This window comes from Biomphalaria glabrata, chromosome 16 (genome assembly GCF_947242115.1).
Source record: "Biomphalaria glabrata chromosome 16, xgBioGlab47.1, whole genome shotgun sequence".
Lineage (NCBI taxonomy): Eukaryota > Metazoa > Mollusca > Gastropoda > Planorbidae > Biomphalaria > Biomphalaria glabrata.
In genome coordinates, this window is record NC_074726.1 from 32,264,601 (window position 1) to 32,281,306 (window position 16,706).

Below are 16,706 nucleotides of genomic sequence, written 5' to 3' on the forward strand. Positions count from 1 at the left end.
TTGTAGAATTATAGTTTTCACAAGCTGTTTTTCGGATGTAATATTGTCTCACAAATAGACGTGACATAAGCATATGTGCCTCTATTTCAACACACTGATGATTTACTGCAGTAGTATATAATTTCAAAGTGTTTAAGTGAACAAAAAAAGACAATATGATAAGCAAGCTCGGGATTTACCAAAACTCCATCTAGGGCAAACTATTTATTACCAAATCCCAGGTCAAACAGGATGGTATCCTGGAATAATCAGGGAACAACCATCTCCAAGATCTTATAAGATCAAGGGAGATAATGGAGGATTCTACTTACGCAACAGATTTCACATTAGGCCAAGGAAAACTATTTTGAAAGACACTGATGTCTATGATGGGAATGTCTTGGATGATGATGATAATGAAAGGCCAGATTTTGCTGATAACTGTTCTCAACATGCAGCACAGTCTGGAGTAGTTTCTCATGTACCAGACACTAATTGTGATAGAAATATGCCAGCAAGAACTAGCACTAATACAAAATATAGACCTGTGTGGCATAGGGATTATGATATGTACTAAGAATTTTTATGACAATATTGGTAGGCCTATGCATGTTGAAATATTTTTTCTATTTATTCTATATGTGTCACACTCTCAATTGAAATTTATTTTTATTTTTAGTTGTTATAATATTTATAAAATAAGATGAGTTATTAATGTTTGTTATTTTAATTGCAAATATTTCTGATATGTATTTTGTTAGCTATAGAAAGGGAAGGCTGTTGATGTGTGTTTTATATAGGTTGCACCAATCTGTATTTGGGAGTAACATCCCTTGTAACTGTGGTTGTCAAACAGTATGGCGTTAGATTAAACAGCTGATTTCATTTCTTATACGTTCCTGTTATATCCAGAGTCTTGTTATTATTCGTTCATAATAATCAAGTAACAGTAGTATCAGTGAGTATCACAATCATTCAGTAATCAGATAGATCGATTAAATTCTATTCAATGATTAGATTGCCAGGGGAACAGAAGAATCTTTGTCTGTTTTTTAAATAACCATTGGACATGATTGGACTTCATTGGTACTTTTATACAGTCTTGCTAGACTAAGTCTAGCTAAATCTAAATCTAGATATTTTATAAATTTATATTGATTATATTGACATTGAGATCATAATGCGTTTTACGATCTCAACCTCACTCAGTTTATGTAACTTGATTTGGAACTAGATCTAGTCTAGATCTAGAACTAGGATCTAAAAAATAAAATAAATCCAGATCTAGATCTATTTTTAGAACTATTATACTAATACTTTATACTTATAGTCTAGTCTAGATTCCAGATCTGACTAGGTCAACTAGGTGTGTACTAGACTTAGATATAAAATTATTCTAGAGCTAAATCAATTAAGATCTTATTATATTATATCTTATCTTATATATACAGATGTTACTTAAAAAAAGATGATTATGTCCATTACTATAGAAACTACTGACTAGGTGTAGTAGCACTAGGCTACTACTATAATAGTTTCTAGTAGTGGCTCTAGGAATCTAGACCTATTAGATATAGAGTTAGGTGTACTTAAAAGCAGCTATTCCTGTCATCTTACAAAGAGATTTATTGATGTGCTTTATTATTCTTTACAGAATCTAAAATAAAATAGGAGCAAAATTGGCTGAGCTAGTATTTCACATTCAGGACAGTACTGTTGCTTTTGATTTTTAAAATACATTTAAAAAGCCTATAGACTGAAACCGAACAACTGGTAATGAAACTGCATTTATATATCTTATATAATACTGATGTTACTTCAGAAAAGAAGATGATTACATCCTACGAGCCATTCATTCAGTCATGCATATTAACCATTGACTTAAATTCTCCCAAGTCACTGGTTTTCCTGGCTAGCTCAGACAACCCATTCCATGCTCTAATAGCATAGTGTCTAGGACTAGATTTGCATTCTAGATTTTTTTAAGCCACTATATTCAGGAGAGAGTTCTTTTGAGATGAAAGTGAGAAGGGCAAAGGTTACATTGTCAGAATTGGTGGTTGAGCATAATATCTTTCTTAGCAGGACAAAGAGAATCAAATTGATTGTTTAAATTTTGAGATGCTCTTTCAGAGCTGAGGATTATAATCTACTTACTACCCCTTTTAAACCTATGGCAGGATGATGGGAAATGGCAACAGGGAGGGTATGAGCCCAAGACCATCAAGACAACCCAGAATGCAATAGCTAGGGAGTTTATCTATTCAGCAGACTCATTAGCCCAGCTTCTTAATTACAAACAAGTTCAAATGACTAATTAGGATTATGTCTGAAAAAAAATCTTAAATATTTTTGTTATTAGTGATTATTGAGGTATTGAGGATGCCAAAGCATTCATTGCTGACTCGGCCAAGAATGGTCTGAAAGATTAAAATCTGAATTCTTTCAAATGTGATAAAATATTTCCAGTGTTTGCATATCTTGGAGGCGTGGTGGCTGAGCGGTAAAGCGCTTGACTTCTGAACCCAGGACCGGAGTTCGAATCCTGGTGAAGACTGGGATTTTTAATTTCGGGATCTTCAGACGTCTCTGAGTCCACCCAGCTCTAATGGGTACCTGACATAAGTTAGGGAAAAGTAAAGGTGGTTGGTCATTGTGCTGGCCACATGACACCCTTGTTAACTGTAGGCCACAGAAACAGATGACCTTTACATCATCTGCCCTATAGACCACAAGGTTAACCTTAACCTTGGTTAGGCCAATAATAGAATATGCATCCTCTGTTTGGGACCCCTCAACTCAAGAAAACATTAAGAAACTAGAACAGACACAAAATAGAGCAGTGCGATTCATAACAAACGAATATTCACATTTGACTAGAGTAACACCTTTAGTAAAATCACTAAATTTAGAAAGCCTTCAGGACAGAAGGCTCAAAAGTAAAGTAGCAATAATACATAAAACACTGAACCATAATCTTCAAATACAAAAACAAAATTTAATAAAATACTCTGAAAGACACAAAGATAAAGGCACATTCCTCGTCCCATATGCTAGGACAAATTTGTACAAATACTCCTTCTTCCCTAGTGCTATTAGAGCATGGAATGGGTTGCCTGAGCTAGCCAGGAAAACCAGTGACTTGGCAGAATTTAAGTCATTGGTTAATATGCATGACTAAATGCATGACGCGTAGGACGTAATCATCTTCTTTTTTGAAGTAACGTCTGTATTATATAAGATAAGATAAGAACTTTACTGCATACCTTGTAAAGAAATTGCCTATAATTTTATATAATTAAATATCACTGATCTAGCAAGAAAATCATTTATCTCATCATCACCCTGTCCCTTGACTTTTGCCATTGGGATGCTGTGACAGTTTCACTAACCAATTTCCTCCACTTTTCTTGATCAACAGCTGTTCTAAGCAGGATTTTAAGAGAAAGGCCGGTCCATTCCATGTTATCTAGTTAGCTATTCATTGGATGACCCTTTCTCCAATGTACCTTAAAGAATGACTTTTGATAGTGAGTCATGTCTTACAGTATGACCAAACCAGATCAGCTTTCGTCTCTTCACAGTATTGCGAAGCTCTTCCTTCTTGCCAGCCAGAGTGTTGACTTGCTAATGTACAAACTCGTTTGTCTTTTTTTCCTCATATCTGATACCCAGTAATTTTCTGTAGCATTTAATCTCAAAGGCTTGAATTCTTCTTAAAGCCTCAGCATTCAGTGTCCAACTTTCACAACCATATATAAGCACAGAGATTACTAGTGAAGAATACAGTTTTAATTTTACTAGGAAGCTGATTTTATTGTTCCAGACCCTAAGTATTTAAACGAGTCAACTTCTAATGTTTGGCCATTCTATTGTATGCAACATCTCTTACTATCTACATCACAAACTAATATTTTGCTCTTTTCAGCACTGATTTCCTTGCCAACTGTTGTAGCTGCAGCATCTAGTTTTGTGGTAAGATCTTGTACCTGGTCTGCATTTTCTCCAATGAGGTGTATATTATCTGCAAACCTGAGATTAGAAATAGGCTGCTCATTTATGGTCAAGCTAGGAGTAAATCCTCCTAGCATTTCCCTCATAATATGGTCAAGAAAAAAGAGCTGGAAAGAGAATGCATCCTTGCTACACTTCTATGGATGTCCTATTTTGTCCCATTTTGATGTAGGGCTTTGATAACATCAATAATGTTTTTATCTCTGTTGAGCTCTCTCATCAGTTGCTGCATGCTTAATTGATTATGTCAAGCTTGATCTAGTTAATCACTTCCATACTTATTGGTTAATCATACATAATTATAGATGTCATGTTATTCATTTCAACTATGAATAGTTGCATATAGTTGACAAATATATTGTTTAACTTCCAAAAAAAAAAGTGTCATCATGACCCAATAAAATGGTACAAATAAGTGTAACAAAAATATGTCATGACCTAGTTACATCATAGCAAGAAAAAATGTCAGGTTGACCTGATTGAAAAATGTCAGGTTTCTTATGATTATATTGTGAGGTTACTCAGTTAAAATACTTTGACTGATATGTACAATATCATTGTCCTCATTTGTATCTGTTTCATGATCTACCTGCCTTGATAAAAAATCAGCTAATATATTTTCATGACCAGGTATACTTTGTAGGTCAAACTTGTAATCAGACAAAATTAATGACCACCTATTTATCCTATTATTCTTTAGTTCTTTTCTTTTAAGTGCTAACAGCGGTTTATGGTCACATTTAATTGTAAAGAATCTTCCTAGCAAATAGTGTTTTAGTTTGACTATGCTCCATACTATAGCTAATAGTTCTTTTTCTATAATTGAATATTTTCTTTCTGCTTTAGATAATGTTCTACTTATATGGACTATGGGTTTTAGATCTGACTCTTTCTGTTGCAGTAGGCATGCTCCTATACCATTATTGGATGCATCAGTGTACAGTAGGAGTTGTGAGATAGGATCAATACTCCCTAACTCTAATTTCTCATTAAATTTATCCTTTAGTCTAGTTAGTGCCTCTCTGCTGCTATCATCTAAGTTTATTATATTTGAGTGTTTCTTCTTAGTGAATTCTACTAAGGGCTGAATTAGTTGGGCATAGTTGGGTATGAATTTTCTATAAAAGTTGCACAAGCCTAATAGTGCTCTGACATCCTTTTTTGTTTTAGGTTCCTTAATATTTCTTATTTTACAGATGTTTGCTTTGGTAGGAGTTATTTTACTGTTAGTGATGTTGTAGCCTAAAAATTGAATTTCATTCTTTACAAGATTTAATTTATTGGGAGCAATTGTCATTCTATGTTGTTTTAAACTAGCAAATATTTGTTCTAGTGTGTCTAGATGTTCCTTTTCTGATTTAGTGAAAACACAAATGTCATCAACATATGAGATTACATTGTCAATGCCTGCTAATAGTTTGCTCATACATTTTTGAAATGTGGCTGTGCTATTAACTAATCCAAATGGCATGACATTCCATACATATATCCCTTCAAACCCAGGTAGTATAAATTTGAAAGCAGTATATTGTTTAGACTTTTCTTCCATTTTTATTTGCCAGAATCCTCTATTTAGATCCATGGTGGTAAATAGTGAGGCTCTGCTTAGCATATTAATTATAGTTTCTGTATCAGGTAGAGGTTCAGGATCTATGATAGTACAATTGTTTAGCTCTCTATAGTCACAACAGATTCTCACACTGTTATCTTTTTTTTTGACAATCACCATAGGTGATGCGTAAGAACAAACATCTGATTTTTCTATCTTGTTTTCACTTAGTAATTTCTTTAGTTCTACTTTTACTAATTCCTCATAGGCCTTTGGGATGTTATATGCCTTTGTTTTAGATGGTAGTGTCTTATTTAAATGTATTGAATGCTGAATTAGATCAGTGCAGCCTAGTTTCAATGTAATGACATCATTGTATTTTTCTATCAAGTTATCTATATTAGTTCTATCATTACTGGAGTCTTGGGTGGTAGTATGAATGGATATAGTATTTGCAGCATATTCTTGCATAGTTACTATTGAATCTGTATCCCTATCAATAACTTCTATCTCTTCAACTTTTCTTTTGGGAAATTTTACTAATTTATCTATGCTCAGCTTACATTCCTTGCCATTTCTGTCTACTTTGTACACTTTGTTATTTATTTTTCCTACTATGTCATATGGGCCTTCATTTTTGTTTTTACTATACTTATTTTCTATTTTTACAAACACTTGGTCTCCTATGTTCAATGTCCTTAATTTTCTGTTCTTATTTTTTATATCTCTATGTCTCTTTAAGTTTTTATCCATGTTTATATCAGCTAATTTTATTCCCTGTCTTAAATTTTGTTTTGTTTGTGTTATCCATGGATGGTATTCTTCATAGTTCTCTAGCTCTAACATATTATCAGCCCATAGTTCTAGTGGTCCTTTAGGTTTTCTATCAAAAACTAATTCATATGGACTGAATTTTGTTGTTTCATGAGTAGTAGTGTTGTAAGCGAAGATAGCATAATTTAAAGTCTGATTCCAAGTATTCATTGCTTCTGTTTCTAATTTATAGATTATCTCTTTGATTGTCTTGTTCCATCTCTCAATCACACCGTTTGACTGTGGTGAATAAACTGTACTATGCACTAGTTTTATGTTAGTCATAGCTGCGAAAGCTTTATTTAAGTTTGATCTAAAGTTAGATGCATTATCTGATAAGATTTTGTTTGGGAATCCGAACTTTAGGAATATTGTTCTTAGTGAGGTGCATATATCTTCGGCCCTGATATCCCTAAGAGGAAAAGCTTCTGCCCACCTGGTTGCTATGTCTATGATCCCTAATATATATTTATTTCCCTTGGTACTTGTATTTAATGGGCCCATAATATCAATGGCTATCTTGTCCCAGAAACAATGGGCTTTATCTGATTTTTGTAGAGGTGCCTTGAGTATGAGTTTTTGTTTAGTACATTCTGCACAGGAATCTATATAGTCTTAAATTTGAGTCTTCATCTTAGGCCAAAAGAATTTTTGTGAGATTTTAGCATATGTTTTCTTTTTTCAAAAGTGGCCTGCTGTTGGGTCATCATGGGCCATTTTCAATATTTTGGGTTGTAGACTTTCTGGAATTATAATTTGAATTCTTGTGCTATCTTTGTTTCTGTTACATCTAATGGCTAGGTTGTTGGCTAAAAGATGATGGTTGTTTAAATTTATTTTGTTATAGTCTTTATTTAACAAATCTTGTATTATAGGGTCACTGTTTTGCATTTTGATTAATTCTTGTCTGGTCGTTCCTATTTCATTGAACAAAGTATTTGGTAATTCAATTTCTGGCACTATATTTTTGTGTGATCTAGTTAGAACAGCTGATATATGATGTTGGTCTAGATACCAATTTCTTTGTCTGTTTTTTATCCATGAATCTAGCTGAGTTATTGTTACATGTGAGTTCCCTATTATGAGGTCTTGGGCGGGTGTATCCATTACTACTACTTTTATCTCGCCTGTGATCCAGGGAGATTCAATCCAGACCTTGGCGGTTTTACATATATCAAATTTTTGTATGTTGGCATAAATGACCTTAACAGTTTCTTCTAAATATTGTTCTGGTTTGACTAGATTGGATTTTACTATTGATGTTGTTGCACCAGTATCTCTCATTGCTTTAATTTCTACTGAGTTTACATATGAGGGAAAAACATTTACCTTAGACATGTCTGTTTGTAAGTAGGCAACATTCTCTTCTCTTTGTGTATTGTTATTGGTATTGCCTCTATTTCTATTCCTGTTTTGATAGTTGTTGTAGTTGGACTGATGGTTGTATGTGTCCCTCCTTGATTGTCTATTAGTATTATAGTTATTGTAATAGGAGTTGTTATTCCTAAGGCTCCTTCTTTCTCTGGGGCTTGCACTCTGGTTGGATCTGTAGTTTCTATATTGGTTGCTATAGTTACTATGATTGTTGTAATTATTTTGATTGTAGTTGCTAGGGTTGTGGTAATTGGTGTAACTTCTATATCTGAAGTTGCTAGTGCTAGTTTGTCTGCATTGGCTTTTAACATGGCCCTTCTTCCCACAATTAAAGCAAGTTTTTGAATTAGAAAATTTAAATCTATCATTACTATTGCTATTGTTAGCTATATTAACTATGGCGGCCAATTGATGTAGCTCTCTTTTGTCCATAGTGTGCCCAGGATGGCTATCTTTAAAAAGGTTTAAATTAGTAATGAGATCAGTTTCTGTCTTTCTTTTCTTTAAGAAAAGTGAACACTAAATCTGTGACATTAGATAGTACATTGTCAATTAGGATCATGTCTAAAATTTGATTAGGATCTTTTATATCACATTTAGCTAGCTCTAACCATTTAAGCATATTTGCCTTCATGTCAAAAATTATTCTGTTGAAGTCTCCATCCTTGTTTAGTTTAATCTTTTTAAAGAGTTTTCTATAATAGTCTTCGCTTTTCCCGAAATGTTCCAAGAGTCTAGTTTTAACAGCTATGTAATCTTTCTGTTGTTCAGTTGTGAGTGTGTTTATTTATGTTTAGGGGTTCTCCTGATAAATTTGCTAGCAGATGTTTTGCCATATCCTCATTGTTTAGATTGTAAGTAGATGAGATATGTTCAAACTGAACTAGGTAATTTTCTAATGTTTCCTCCTTAATGTTAAATTTATGAAATTTGGAGATAAATGGTTTGTTACTGGTTTGTTGGGTCATAATGTAGGGGTTGATTTTTGCTGCTTCTAATTTAGCCAACTCTACTTTGTCCTGACTTTCTTTTTGTTTTGCCTCTAACTCTTTTTGTTTAGTCTCTAGTTCTTTTAGTTCTTTCTGATGAGCTCTTTCTGCAGCTCTTTCTTCCCTATCTTTATCCTTATCTTTATAAAAGTTAGGTTCAATTCCCATATCTAGTTTGTACATGTGGATGGTTGATTGTATTAAAAAAACTATGTAATTTTATGAATGTGATAGAAAAATACCAGAATGAATTAATTTTAATGTTTATAAAAAAAAAACACTGTAAAATTTATGCTTTGAAATTAGTGAGTTTTAAATGCCTTTCTTTTCTTCACTTTCTTATCATGGAACTAAAATAGTATTATAAACAAAAAGCACAGCTGTTCATCAAACATGATTATATAATGCTGATTTTAAAGTTGGCTAAATGAGGTTAATAATAGCTTTAATGACACTAAGAAACATTTTAATGAAACACACAGGGTTAAAGCTTGCTAAATAGACTAAGACAATTACAAGAAAGGTTGACAAAGTAGATAATTATGTTAACCTGATTTAATAAAGTATCCCTAATATAGTAATTAAATAAAGTAAAAAAAGTTTTAAAGATCCTGCCAGCATGTGGTTTGCACTCTAGAAGGTAGTTTGATGGGTCACAGGGTTGAACCCTGCCCAATGACATCCCCCACCAGACTTCTGGAGTTTTGGGCTAGGATGTAATAATCTACAAATTTGAAGGAACATTCCAAACATGTAAAAAAACAAACAATAATCATTACACCTGTGCTACACTGTACTGGACAAGTATTCATTTATAGTGGCTTAGATTCTGGATTTTACCCATTCACATAATTATTGATACATGTCCTATAGTGACCGCTACCAAGGGACTCCACATATCCTGATTAGAGATTATAAACTAGTTGATTCATTCTATAGAGTGTATTTCTTCTACAAGTTATCCAGACAGTCCTTGTTTCACTTTGTGTAGCCTGTCAACTCTTTAAAGCTAAGTTCTACAAGTTATCCAGTCAGACCCCCATCACATCAAAAACTATTGTTACGAGCATCTGAGACTCTTAAGTATACACCAAATAGAGCCATCAATAGAATTTTAATCTTGTTCAACAAATAATAATATATTAATAATAATCTCGTTTACATTACTCCATTTTTTGATCCATCTCTTATCTTTCCTATTTCAACACAAATTTGTACCATTTCACACTCACACTATTAGCATGTAACATCTTGGGTAACCAACATTTTGTTTAGTAGTGCAGAAAAATTGAGAAGAACAGATCAGCAACAAAAAACTGGCTAGATGCCAAAGAATAAATTGTTTTTAATATTATGTTCTAAACTATCATGAATTGTATATAAACTTAAATGGAGTTTTTCACATCATTTTCTTGAAGATAAATGATTGCTTGGATTCACCAGGTGTCCTCCCATGTTCTATACATTTGTGTTTTAACATAAATTTTAAAAAATCTTTTCATTACAACAATAATAGAAAAAAAGTTGTTACATAGTGCAGAAAATATTTATCTTGAACTAATTCTTATAAAGTTTGTTTTTTTCCTTTGCTTAATACATACTTCATTAATGAAGAAAGCAGGTCATAACTTTTTTATTAATTGCTTTTGTGTAGCACATTGTTCATGCTTATTGCATGCTCAGGGGGCTATGGTCTAATCTTGTTTGCTTTTTTTGTGGATCTGTGTGAGGAGAACCTTTTTGAGCTGCCTTTAGATGCTCAGCAAACACAACCCAGATTGAGTTGGGTTTTTAAATCAAGTCCCCTTAATAGGTAGCCTAGTGCCATTTAGCCATACATCCATATTCATAAAGTAAGCTGTTTAGAACAAAGGTGGCAAAGAAAAACAAATTGCAGAGGGATGTCCTTATTACAATGATTATGATGTTTGTCTATTACAGATAGTAATGTGAAAATATCTGTTATGGTTTATATTCGAGTTGATTTTGTGTATTTCAGGTGGAAGAAACGCCTGAGTTTCTTTAGCATAGCTAGACTCTTTATTAAGTTTTTCATCTGGTAGTTTCAGTGAAAAAAAAGTTATAATTGTACATTCAATGACTTCTCTGTTCTCATTTATATGTTGGAGGTTTCAGACAAGTAACCCCATACCTACAATGAACTGTGCAATGGTTTTCAGATCTGGTAGCTCTCCTAATAGTTTTTGCTCTATATAGGGCCCTAAAGTGGTTTTTGGGACCGGTGTCTTATTCATTTAATGACTACTTTACACTATGAACGTAGAGGAAGGTATTGGGAAAATACACAGATATATAACATTATTCTAGATGTGACTCTTCATTGCTTGTGATGTCACATTGTATTTATGTTGTAAACAAGGCTGCTAACTACTGTCAGATTTATGTCTGTATTTTCAAAATTTAATGAAAGAATTCTTGAAAAAAGACTATATATATGTTTTTACAGCCTCTCTTAATTTGACATTGTTGATCTGTTCTTAGTCTGTTTTACACTCTCTTTACCAGCACACCCCATAGATTAAAGTAAAAAGTAAAGTAGTTCCCTTTTCAGATCATGTGTCTATAGAGCAGATGATGTTAAGGTCATCAGTTTCTGTAGTCCATGATAAATCAGGGTATCATGGCCAGCACAAAAATCAACTGCCATGTCAAATCAGTTTTCATTATATGCATTCAATTCTATTTTATTTTTGTTTGTAAAAAATGTTGGTATTTATTAAATTTTGACTAGCTTATTCTTGTATGGGGTGTAGTATGAGTAGTAAAGCACATGGCAACAAGCAACAGGTCTAGAGTTTCAATCCTGGTGAAAATTAGGATTTGAAGATCAGGATTTTTTAAGATGCCCCTGAATATACCAAACTCTAATGGTTACTTGACTTTTGCTGGGGAAGTAAAGACAGTTGGTCTTTGTGCTGGCAACATGACTCATTAACCAATGGCCATAGACATCATCTGTGTCCAAAAAATGCAAGATCCGAAATGGGTACCTTTACCTTTTACTTCTTAATGTAATACCTTCAGGGTGCCAGAATGATCAGAGAATTTTTCTAAATGGCTATAGCTAAAAAAGCTTGTCTTTGATGAAGTAGATGCTGTAGGAAGTAAATAATTGAATTCCTTTCTTTTTAATTAACTGCAAACACTTATTACTGATGGGGGCGCAGTGGCTGAGTGGTTAAGTGCTCGGCTTCTGAACCTTGTGGTCCTGGGTTCAAATGTCTGTGAAGACTGGGATTTTTATTCTTCTTCTTCTTTCTCATTGTTATGTTGGAGTGTTCAGATGACTAGACCAATACAGGAGATGAACTGCGCAGTGGTTTCCAAATCAGGGAGTTCTGGGATTTTGAATTTTAGGATTTTTTGGGTGCCCCTTAGTCTACCCAGCTTTAATGGGTACCTGACATTAGTTTGGGAAAAGTAAAGACACTTGGTTGTTGTGCTGGTTACATGACACCCTTGTTAACTGTGGGCCACAAAATCAGATGACCTTTACATTGTCTGCCCCATAGATTGCAAAGTTTGAAAGGTTAACTTTACTGTGAACCAAGAGTGGGATTTTTTAATTTCAGGATTTTTGGAATTGATCTTTATTTCACCGAACTCTAATGTCTACTTGACTTTAGAATTTAGATGAAGAAATCAAAGGAAGTTGCGCTTGTCACATAACTCTCCTTAATTATCTGACATAAAAATGAGTGACCTTTACATCATCTGTGCCATGGTTACATATGCTAATGTTATGTTAAATTAAAGATGTTCCTACTGTTATTACTGGTCGTTGACTGGTAGCACCATACTGCTGGTAGACAACTAAATCATTGTAAGAGTAATATATCTTAACTAATAAAACTTCAAATAACTTGAATAACTTTTGTGAACAAAACTAAATATAACTTTATTTATAATATAGACAAAATAACTTGTGATCAAATGAAATAAATTTAGTAGACTTTAGTAATAATATCTTTAAAAAAAAACTAGCTCACTATAATAGCACAATCTTTCAGTCTCATGTTCTGGAGTCGTCTCCCCTAACTAACACCAAAGGATGGCAATGCCACCTATGTTGCATCATTCACAACCAATCACTAATCTCTTCCCACAATCACCATATAAAACACACACACACCATAACATCTACCAAATAAAAACAGTCTTAAAATACATGGCAATAGAATTTGATGGAATCAAGAGGTTCTGACCTCAAAATGGGGTGTAACAAGTTTGGATTTAATGGAGCTAAGAATTTAAATTGTTATATTGCAAGGTTGATTTATGTGGCTGATCAAAAAAATATTATTTCATGTGGATACTAGAAAAAGGTGATGGATGTGAAGTTATTTTTATATTACTACAACTTTATATTTGTTAATAATTTTTTTTATTTATTATTAACATTTCATTCACTACTACTTTACACTCAGCATTCTTTCATGTCTGCACACATACATTTGAAGTGCTAAATCTATGAGTGTAGAGAAAGAGACAAAGACATTCATTATCAGCTATCAGTATATTTATTTGTATGGGGTGATAATTAAAATAAAAATAATATGTTTAAAAAAGTGGGATGTGTAACTGATTGGGATAAAACCACTTTGCTATCTATAGAATGTCTTGCGCTTCAAACCTTACTACAGCTCAGTTGTGTTTGTTAAACATCTAAAGGCATAAAGGAAACTCTTTTTCCACCACTTTTCCACTAAAAGAGATTAGATCTTAATGCACTGAGCTTGTTATAAGCATGAAAGATGCCCTATACACAAAAAAATGTGAAAAAAAAAATTGCTTGCAGTGAAAAGAATGAGTATGGGTGTTTATTTTGTATCACATTAATTATTCCAAATTAGTACATTCAAATACTAAATTAGGACTCTTAAAATACAAAGTAGCAAATCTCTGTTTTGAAGACTATTAACCAACCACATTATAAAACATTTACAAATCTAACCAAATGACTGTCAGTTGCAATAAAAACATTTATGTCTGCTATGCAGTTGTGTAGTTCAGTAGGGCTTAAAGCCATCAATCAGGTGTTTGCAACTTTCCTAGAACATAATAAAAGTCTTCAAAAACAAAGAAGATATTACTATTTAAAGTATCACTTATCATCAACAGAAACAATTACACTTTTTTGTGTGAAAAAAAAATTAAGGGAAATTTTCCATGATAAATACTGATTATATAATGCTACATTACCAACACCAGGCAAGGTTGACTCTTTCAGCTGCACAGTCATAGAATAGGTCAGCTTGTGTGTGTGTGTACTGTATCTTTATGAACTGTTTTGTCATTCGTGTGTAAAAAGCCTTAGTGTTCTAAATAAGGTTATTACATTCTAAATAAGGTTATTACAATCATGTTGTTCCACTGCAAGTCTATGTCAGTGATCATAAAAATGTAAAAAAAAAAAGCAATTCTTTTTATAAGAGAGTATGATACTATCTTAAAAGGTGTCAATCATTTTAAAAAATCATTTCTGAGGTGTAATTGTTTATAATTAATTTTGTGTTGTATTAGTGTTGTATGTTTTACGTTTGCTATTGTGTTCTTAAAAATAAAGCTGCCAGTGATTTTGTTTAGCGTTTGTATGAACTGTGGTGGGGGTTCTGTTGTGGTTGCTTGATAGATGACTTTGGGGAGTATTAGTGTGTTGTATATGTGGGCTCTACCAAAGATTGTCATACCTATGTGTTTGTATTTATCTAGTGTCTTTTGTGCTCTTTGGATGATGAGTGTGTCCCATGTTTCACTATGTGGTATGCAGGGGTTTGGCGTCCACGTGATCCCACATATCTTTAGGGTCTTTCCGCTTTGTAGGCCTTCGGGGAAATCTTTTCTGTGTTTCCATTTGCCTACTCCCATTATGGCGGATTTCCCTAAATTTATTTTGGAACCACTGGCTTGGCCGTATTTTTTAAAATGTTGTATTATTTTTGTTATGTCGTTTGTGTGTGTTATGAGGAAAGTGGTGTCGTCTGCGTATGCTTGTATTTTGATGGTGGTTTGGTCGCCCGGGACTGCTAGGCCTTTTATTGTTGTGTCCTCCCTAATCTTTTGTAGGAGAGGTTCTATACATAATGTGTATAGTGTGGAGGAGAGAAGGCAGCCCTGTCTAACTGATCGCTCCACAGGGAATGGGTTAGACAAGGTGTGGTTCACTAGTACGCTGCTCTGTGGGTCAGCGTACATTAGCCTAATCCACTTTATTATTTTGTCTCCTATGTTGTTCTTTTCAAGAATTTTGAATAGGAAGTTGTGGTCTACTCTATCGAATGCCTTCTCCTGATCGATGGTCAGAAGCGCTAGTTGTGTGTTTTTTTTATGTCTGCGTATGTTATGATGTCGCGTATGCGGTGGTTCATTGTATCTATGTTTCTTCCTGGTGTGCTGCAGTGTTGGTTGGGTGTAATAATGAGTGGAGGTGTGGTTGTAGTTTGTTTGCTAGTGTTTTGGCTAGGATTTTGTAGTCTGTGTGGAGAAGCGAGATGGGTCTGTAGTTGTTTATTAATGTTGGGTTGTTTTTGTCTTTCTCTAGCACAGTGATGTAAGCCTCACTGAAGAGATGCGGAAGTTTGCCAATTTCTTGTGCATTACTAAACATTGTTAAAAGGAAAGGGCCTATAAGGGGCAGAATGGCTTTGTAGAATTCCGCTGTTAGGCCGTCTGGTCCGGATGTTTTATCGTTTTGAAGGCTGTTGACTGCTTTCTCTATGTCGTGTAGTGTTAGTAGTGTGTCTGTTGCGGTTTTGTCTTCTTCTTTTAGTTGTTTGCAAAATTTTAGTGTTTCATTTTGTGCCTCTGCGTCTGTTTTTAATTTCGTGTAAATGCTTTGGAAGTGTTGTTTGAATGCCTCAGCTATATTTGTATTGTCTTCTTGTGTGTTGCCTAGTGTGTCTGTTATTTTATCTATGGTGCGTTTTTTTTGTATGTTCTGTTCTATGGTTAGGAAGGCTTTGTTTGGCCCTTCTGTTATGGTTCTTTGTCTGCATCTTTTTTGTGCCCCTATGTATTTATAGTCTAATAGTGTTTGTAGTTCTTGTTGTGTTGTCTCGATGTCGATTGAGTCTTTTTGTAGTGTTTGGAGTTTTTCTTTTCAGATGTTTTTCTTGTTGTGTGCGCTGCTTGTTGTTTTGAGTGGCTATTATTATTGTTTGTTGTTTTATGCTTCATTTTAGTAGTTCCCAAAGGTCTTCTGTGTTAGTATTTGGGTCCGTTGTGTCGAAAGTGTTTTGTATTAAAGTTGTTATGTTTTTAAGGTAATTTGTGTCTGTTAACAGTGAGTTGTTGAATTTCCAGTGTGGTGATTGTTTCTGACTTCGCCTCGTACTGGTCACATTGCGAGGTAACGTGACTCTTAACACACTCGCACTTATATAGGGTCCATAGGCCTTCTAGAATTGGATGGAACGTCGCTTGACCTCTGGTTGATCACAATCGCCGTGACTTGTGTGCGTAATATTTACAACACGGGTCTTTGCCGAACTGGCGTGTACTGTTTTTCTTCACGGTTGACCGCTCGTCTAGCGCTGGCCTGGGGCGATTTGCGTAGTCCAAAACACACACAGCACTACCCCCATCTGTCTCACCACTAGGTTTATAACAATAGTTATACAATGAAAATGACATGTGATTAATGATAATAATAAATGAATATAAATATATATATATATATATAGATATAGTTCAAATTAAATCTGTGGCATTTTACGTCTCGAGAGACGATCTTTTCCCTTTTCAACTTCTTGTGTGACTTAAGAGGCCAATCCTTGATACACAGCTGCAATCGCAGGTTGGGGTTAGGGTGATCACCAGGCGCCGTTGCGTTATCACCCTTCTTTCTGCTTCTGTAGTGTATGGCATCTGCAATCCGAGACCCTTCCTTTATGCTCTCTCTCCATGTAGATCTATCCATTGCTACTTTTTCCCAGCTGCTAGTGTCGATTTTTAAGAGCTTCATGTCG

General features: G+C 34.1%; 1 pseudogene; it reads left to right on the forward strand.

Annotated features, from left to right (window-relative positions):
- The first annotated feature begins 803 nt into the window (after positions 1-803).
- LOC129923311 (dynein axonemal heavy chain 6-like) overlaps positions 804-16,706 on the forward strand; it is a 132,298-nt pseudogene continuing 116,395 nt past the window's right edge.